The sequence below is a fragment of the Dendronephthya gigantea genome, unplaced genomic scaffold (genome assembly GCF_004324835.1).
Source record: "Dendronephthya gigantea isolate DGI-Jeju-01 unplaced genomic scaffold, DenGig_1.0 000088F, whole genome shotgun sequence".
NCBI classification, from domain to species: Eukaryota; Metazoa; Cnidaria; class Anthozoa; order Malacalcyonacea; family Nephtheidae; genus Dendronephthya; species Dendronephthya gigantea.
The window spans coordinates 568,279-575,960 of NW_021163098.1; positions in this window are offsets into that span (position 1 = coordinate 568,279).

Consider the following 7,682-nt stretch of genomic DNA (forward strand, 5'->3'; position numbering starts at 1 on the left):
CTATAGCGAAAGGCATTGAGAGATATATAGACTGCGAAATATCTAAGCGTGTGAAACAGCTGACCCGAGTGTTTTATGAAACATATACTCCGACTTAGATGTTTTTCGGCGATCACTTGCGTGTACTCCAGTTGTCCACATAGATCTGTAGGTCTCATAGCACTATATTTGGCATTACTGCTGCGAAGAATTCATCTCTGTATGTTTGAAATGTCATTTTCGATCAATCCTCTGATTTGAATTAAAGTTAAGCTCTTTTTTACAAAATAACCTCTATTTCTACCCAAAAATCCAATTGAAAATCCATTCGCAATCTTGTTCTGCAATATACTTCCCTATCGTTTTCTGACCCATTTCTTTCATTGCTTTGTCTAATTCTTATTTTGCTACAACAAAATTTGTTCCCCGATCGCACCTCAAAAGTCACGAATGGCGAAGAATCTTCGAAGAACGCAAATAAATGAACTTGAATCCATTGTCTCCAAAATTTCAATGTGGATCGCTCGACTATTCAGGCAAGTGAAAACCAAACCCAATCTCTTTGTGTTTACAGCTCCCCCTCTCAATCTTTCTGTGCGTATTTGCCACGGTCCGAATACGTCAAACGCAACGTTTGTGAATGGTAATGGTGTTTCTAGTCTTTCGGAAGGTAGATCGGGCATATGCTTTCCCTCTGAGCTTTCGGCACGTTATACATTGGCTGATGAGTTTTGAAACTATTCTCTTAGCTCCAACAATCCGCGTGATCTGTCGTCCTTAGTGGTGAACGTTTTGGTAATAATGCATTATGGCAAGTTTTGCCAGATAACATCGTTTGGGTAATATAGCTGGATGTTTTTCTCGAATCATTTGGTCTGCTTGTTTCAATCGTTCTCCAACACGAAGAACTCCATCATCATCAAGAAAAGGATCTAAGGGGTACAAGCAGGATTTTGGCGGAACTGTTTCCTACGACGTTTGGAGAGTTGTGATTTCTTTACCATACGTTTCTGGGTCTTTCCGCATTTCTAAGTCTTTGTCGTTTATTGCAAATTACGGGATTGATCTTTTGGTGAGCGGTTTCTGATGTGCCGATTTTCTTCAGAAATTCCGGGCCCTCGAACCATGATGACGTCATTAATTGCTTTGCTGGTTTCCCTCTTGTTGTAATATTTGCTGGATTCTTGAGATTCTTGACCTGTATTTCCACTGACTGTCAGAGATACTTCAGATGATTTGTATTCCGTTAGCTACGTAGACGGAGAACCGACAACTTTCGTTTTGAATAGATCCAGATGTGACTTAGGAGCCGGTGTAGAAAAGGACATTGTTAATCATAACCAGAAATTCAGGACATTAATTACCATAAAAGTTCATAATGCTCGGATTTCGCAATCAAAGATGGCTGCAATGTTATAATAGAACTATATAAGCACGAGAAAAAATTTGAAATTAAAGCAACTTCTATCTTACATAGTGCAGTTGCGGGCTTCGATTTATAAGACGGGCAGAAACTCAGTACTTTTTAAAAAAATTTTTATATTTTTAAATTACCTTTAACAGGTTCCCCAGTAATATCATTTCAGCAACTAACCATTATATTGCAAGTATTATAGGAATCAAGAAATTGGTGAAATAATAGCAAGAGCTCTTTTCTGAACATTTTCTAAATCATCACACAGGTATTTCGGAAGGGAATGATGAAACACGTGTGAGCAGTTTTCGAACAAGGGTTTTCTAATACAAGTGGTGAAGAAATTTCGGATTTCCACAGCTGGCACTCGATCCAGAACGCTTCAGCAGTATCATAAAAAAGTGAAATACATACGCTTGTTAGCTTTTTTTACTGTTTTGCATGTTTAACAACCATAAGTGGTTGGCCATTCATTGTTATAGGATCGAAAATGTGTTTAGAATGTTTGAAGTCGATAATAAGTTTTTTACATTTCTTAGCATTAAACTGAAGTTTGTTTTCAGGGGACCACTTTTGGACAAAGGTGACTGAATTTTGGACCTGGGTTCCAAATTGCGTTCCACCACTGGCTTGGTTTATTATCCTTAAGATGCTGGACCTTTAAACTGCCTAGTATCTATTTCGAAGGATTTTCCTTTCTCGATTGACAAGGTTTCGGTAATAATGATATGTTTCAGAACCATCGTTTGAAAAAGCATGCTGACGAGTTTTTATTAGTTTTTTAAAATCAGAAGTAAACCATGGAGGATCGTTTACATAAAGTTTTACTTGCTTTTGGGACATAATTGTATCGATACCAATAGTTTTTAAATCAACGAGAAGTTGTGATTTGCCTTCACAGGTTTTGACCTTCGCCAGGATCGATCAATCGATGGAACTTAAGTACTTGCCGAGTTCATGTTTCCTTCTTTGGCGAGTGTCCCGTTTTATTAGGGGTTTCCTGCTGGAGTTGGCGTTGGTGGGTCGTGCCATGGGCCGAAGAATGACACCATTGTGATCCGAAAGGCCAAAGAAAGGATGATGTGAACGGAGTTCTGATGATAGGCTTGATACATGTTGGTTATTATAAAGTCCAACATATCGTACCTCCGGTTGGGATATGGACAAGCTGTTTCATTTTGAATTAGGCCAAAAGGCGCCGAATCCTCAGATGGTTAAAGTCACCGGTCAGCAATATCCACATCCTGGGTAAGAGCTTGCTGCAGAGTAAGTGTAGTTGTCAGAAAATCTAACATCGTTCTGTCGTCGGAGTTTGGCGGATGGTATAAGATGCCCAAGATAATATAGGACATACCACGGGGTAATCGTCGGGGCCTAATATAAGACCAGAGCACTTCCATCTGGGGGTTCTCGAATTCGAATGAGCGGTTTGTAAGAAATTTGACGTATTTGCGTATAAGCACACCAGCCTTCATGTAATTAAGAAACACGGTTTTTAAACATGAAACTGTAACCAGGGATAAAAAGATGTTCATTGATGGTTAGATTTTGTAGCCATGTTTCGGTGAGACAGATCAAGTCAGGATTCTAATTTTGGATAACACAGCAAACATCGTCAGTCTTGGGTAAAAGAGATATAGTATTTGCGAGCGATAGACCAGACCGAAGTTGTAGATCGTTGAACATGCGCCCTTAAAAGGGTAAACACAATTTGTCCGTCCATGCATGGCTTCTTGTTCCAAAATAACAGTTTATAATGGACCTTTCTTATCATGACGTGAAACGCGAAAAGTCTGATGTTACACGAAATTTAATTGGCTCCACAAAAATATCGAGCCAATCAAACTTCGTGTAACATCAGACTTTCCGCGTTTGACGTCATTATGAAAAAGGTCTATTCAGAGGTGCTCTATTACCAATAACTAGTATCTCTGGGCTTTCTAAAGAAAATATATTTTAGCACTTATACCTTACCCTACAAAAAACGTTTAGAACATTTTAGCCAAAGCGGTTAAATTTTTAAATTGCATTTTTACTCGCAAAAATTCCATTTATCCTTTTTAAAAATGTGCTCAGGGCTGAGAGCTAACCAGAATGGAATCGGGTGTAAACGCTTACTATGGCGTGCGTAGTAAAAGTGGGGACTGGGGACGCGTGAAGCCGCGAGTCGAGCTTCTGCCAATATCTCCTCTGTGACTAAATTCAATTCAATATTTGATTACCTCATGCCTTAACAGTAACTCGTCTGTCACGCGCTTATGCTTGTGTTCCGGCATTAATTAAACTTGTTTCTATGGCAGCATTTTGAAAACAGTTCAGAGCGCTTGTTTAAACATTTTTTTTGATCGGCACGTATAATTAAAAACAACACTGCGGTTGGGGTTAGGTTGCGGTTGACCTATAGAAACCGCAGACACCGCAAGGGAAAAAAATATCTTCGCAGTGGCCGTTCGCTTCCGGCGAACGAAATGTTATGAAAAGCTGAGAAGGACAGCACAATAACTAAACTGACAATTAACACAATACAGCAAACTACTGAGTTTTGTTTACGTTTCTCTCACTAGACAGATTTGAGCTAATATCTGTCTAGAAGAGACCCAATCAGAGTGGAGATTAGCTCATATCCTGTGCTTGTGTATATAATAATAAACGATATTACTTCAAGTGCATGTTATTAAACCCTTTGTATAGCCCATAATGATAGTGCGGCATTTGATTATCCTGAAAAGATTAGCTTGAAAAACCCGCCAATTATTACTATATACGAATATTATATATTTATTAAGGTTGAAAGATATAACAGTGAAAAATATGGAGTTTTGCATTTTATTTTATGTCAGGGGTTGCCAGCCTTAATATAATAAGGATAATTTTATACATAAGATAGTATGCGGTACACGCATTGACCGCGCTGCCTATGGTATAATCTGAGCTCGTTGTCCTCGTATATTTCTAAACTGGGTTATGTTTTACACAACTGAAGTTGTTTTGTATTGAAGGGCGTACATTAATATCATCGCTTGAAACACAAAAACTACGCTAGTTAATACCCGCATTGACCAGGCTGACTATGATTATACCTGAGAATTAATAAAAGTGCATCAATGACTGGTTGTCACAAAATAAGGGATATATTGACTGCGAAATATACAACCGTGTGAGACATTCGATTTTTTTAAATTAACTATAGCAGTATAGCTATATCCCTGAAAATAATATCATTCTCGTGCATGCCATGCATAAAAATAGTCAGTTATGTAGTTTATTGACTCTGCATGGCAAATTATAGCAGTTTCATTAGTTTCTTGCGGCATGATGAAATTAGAAATCATCAGTAGCGGCGTCGCCAGTATCGATAAGTGGGGTGAACATATATTCATGTTCATGCACAGACCATAAAAACAATGAATTTGAAAAGAAATGAATAATATAAAACACGAATAAATAAGCCCCCCCCCACTTATCAAGATGGCGACGCCACTGGAAATCATTATGCACCGTCATTTTTCGCGCATTTTTCTTTTTTGGGACCATTTCATCCTGGTACGTTTTAAACAAAACTTGTGTTCTGACGAATGCAATAGAGGGCTTATATACAACAAGCATTATTCAAGCTGTTCATGGCGGAATTTGAAATGTTACGTTTGTACGTTTGTTTACACGTTCACATACGCCAGGGTTGGAATCGTACACGACAAATCGCGGCATAGTGTAATTAGTGAACATGCACAATTCAACGAGAACGAACGACTATGCAGTTATGTTAATAAGTGTTATGTTAATATAAAACAAAACACATTTGTACCAAACTGCTTGTACACATTTATAAATACATAATTACAAAGATCTTACTTTTTGGATAATGCAAATAATGTCGAAATGACGTTCAACCATTACACATTTGATGTTAGGACTTAGGGTTTCGGTTTATACGTTTACGGGTAGCGATATTTTACTCAATGAATTTCTCTGTAATTATTCACATGTTTAATCATCCAATTTTTGTTTGGCTCGACCTTTTACAAATAAATTGAATAGCCATGCCATAATTATGCTGTGTTTTCTTTGAAGATTCATCCCTATTTACCTTCATACGGTTTAAGTGTTTTCAAAACAAGACAACTGTTTTCTGCATGAGATTGATGACTTAGAAGCAACCGCGACTGCTTTGCACTTGATGACTAATTGTTGACAGTTTTATTCAATTTTTTTTCTGTATACTTATACGTGCGGTTAGAGCAAGTATTGAAATATCGTTAGAAACCTACATACTGTAATATTGAACGACGAGATGAACCCTTTGCAATCATCCGCCTTGTTAATTGAGAGTTTCAACAAATTAGTATAACAATATAGCCCTTGCGGCCTTAAAATTATACTCCTTTCTTCGTTTCCTAACCTTACAACTTGACGAGGAGGCATTGTCCGTAGCAAAGTTAGCGACTTCAAAGCTGTTTGCAGAATATTTTAAAAGCATTTAATTACATAGCAAGCAAAGGGCTATACACCACTCTCAAGAGTGCATTGCTTAAAATATACTTGGCAATTGATATCATCACGGTTATTGACACGCTAATTGTTCAACTTTTCCGTAAGCAAGTCGTCTGCATGGGTTTGAAGTCTTACATATTTGTTCCTTGTCAGTGAATTGTTTATGCTAATCGACTTGGAACGAAATAAAATTATCACATTCGTCTAAGTGCTTGTCGAATATTCATATTTAAGGTCTCATCCAGTAGCCACGCGAGTTTAAACGAGTGCAGACAACTGAGTCGCTCGGTTAATGAGGCTACTCGTTCGTTCTCGTTGAATTGTGCATGTTCACTAATGGGCCTTAATGATTAGGGGGAGCCTATTTCTCACTTATGTATAGCATAGGTTTAAGAGATCATTCAATCAGAATTGTCGGCTAACCTTGTTTTTATTTTTAACTCATTAACCCCCGTTAAGGTGTGGGTTCACTTAAAGTTAAAGTGGTAATAGTTGACCTGCATCTAAGGACGAAAGCGAACTAATATTCATTTATGCAACGTTCTTTCGTCAAAATCCCAAGATCTTATTCGCTATGTCAGTGCATATGCTAATGCGACCTATAAAACAACTTTTGTATGCAGATTGTTCCCTATGAACTTATGATATGATGCTAATTAGCAGCCATTCCTTTGGTTGTCATCTGCATGACTACAAATTTCCCCCGTTATTTCTCGAAAGACGTTTTAAGTCAAATTGTATTATTGCCAGCTAGTCAACAAATATTCCATCGTTATTATGCCTTTGGGACTTTTAATATGAACAGTATTATGGAATGACATTTGTCATATGGATAGCTATACAGTCTTTCACCATACCGAACACAATATTCATAACACAATAATTATACGAACATTAAAAAGCGGTAAAGTAGCGGTAGGTATAATGTAGATGGTAAACAAAACTTGAAATATATTGTTTAAGTTCACATATAGGACATTTAAATCAACAATTTCGTTCTCCATGGTCACTTTCACACTTGTTGTTTGCTGTATAGGCAGTGAAGCAATTCTTAAATGCAAATGATTTTAATTCGTGGCGTAGTCAGCCTGACAATTTAGTCCCACTATGCTGATATTTTGGTGTTGACAGTGAAAACAATGAATTTCTAAAGAAATGAATAATGTTAATAAAATTTCCATAGCAGGACTAAATCGCCAGTCTGGCTACGCCACTGATTTTCATAGATGAAATTCAGTAAATTATTGATCTAAAAAATATTCCTGATTTGCGGTATGTGCTTTTTCCCTTGTGGCTGTGACCAGATTATTGATCGAGGTCTGTAAAACGCCGACTAATAAACTCTATATATGTATATTATACATTTACGAGGTCATTCAGTCACACTACATTCTATATCTATTTGACAAGAGCGTTAGGGGAACGCATCTTCTATTCCAATCTTGCCAAGATAAATATTTGCGTATTTCTTCCCTACCATATAAATGCATTTATCTAGCTATCAGTTTGAAAGACCCGTTTTGACTTGATTCGTACAAAAGACATGCATATATCGACATTGAATTATTTAGGATTTCGTCCCCTTTCGTCACAACCAATAACAGACATGCATTTTCCCTAAACATGCAAATTTAAAAGCAGCAACCAGTAGGAAGGAGCGGTTTTGCTTAGGCTTACGTCTCGGTAATGATATTAATGAGCCTATAAGTCCCCTTTCGTTCTTAGATGCAGGTCAACTAATTAACGAAGATGAGTTTCCGGTTCGTTTTCGATAACTGACTGTTAAAGTGCCTATATA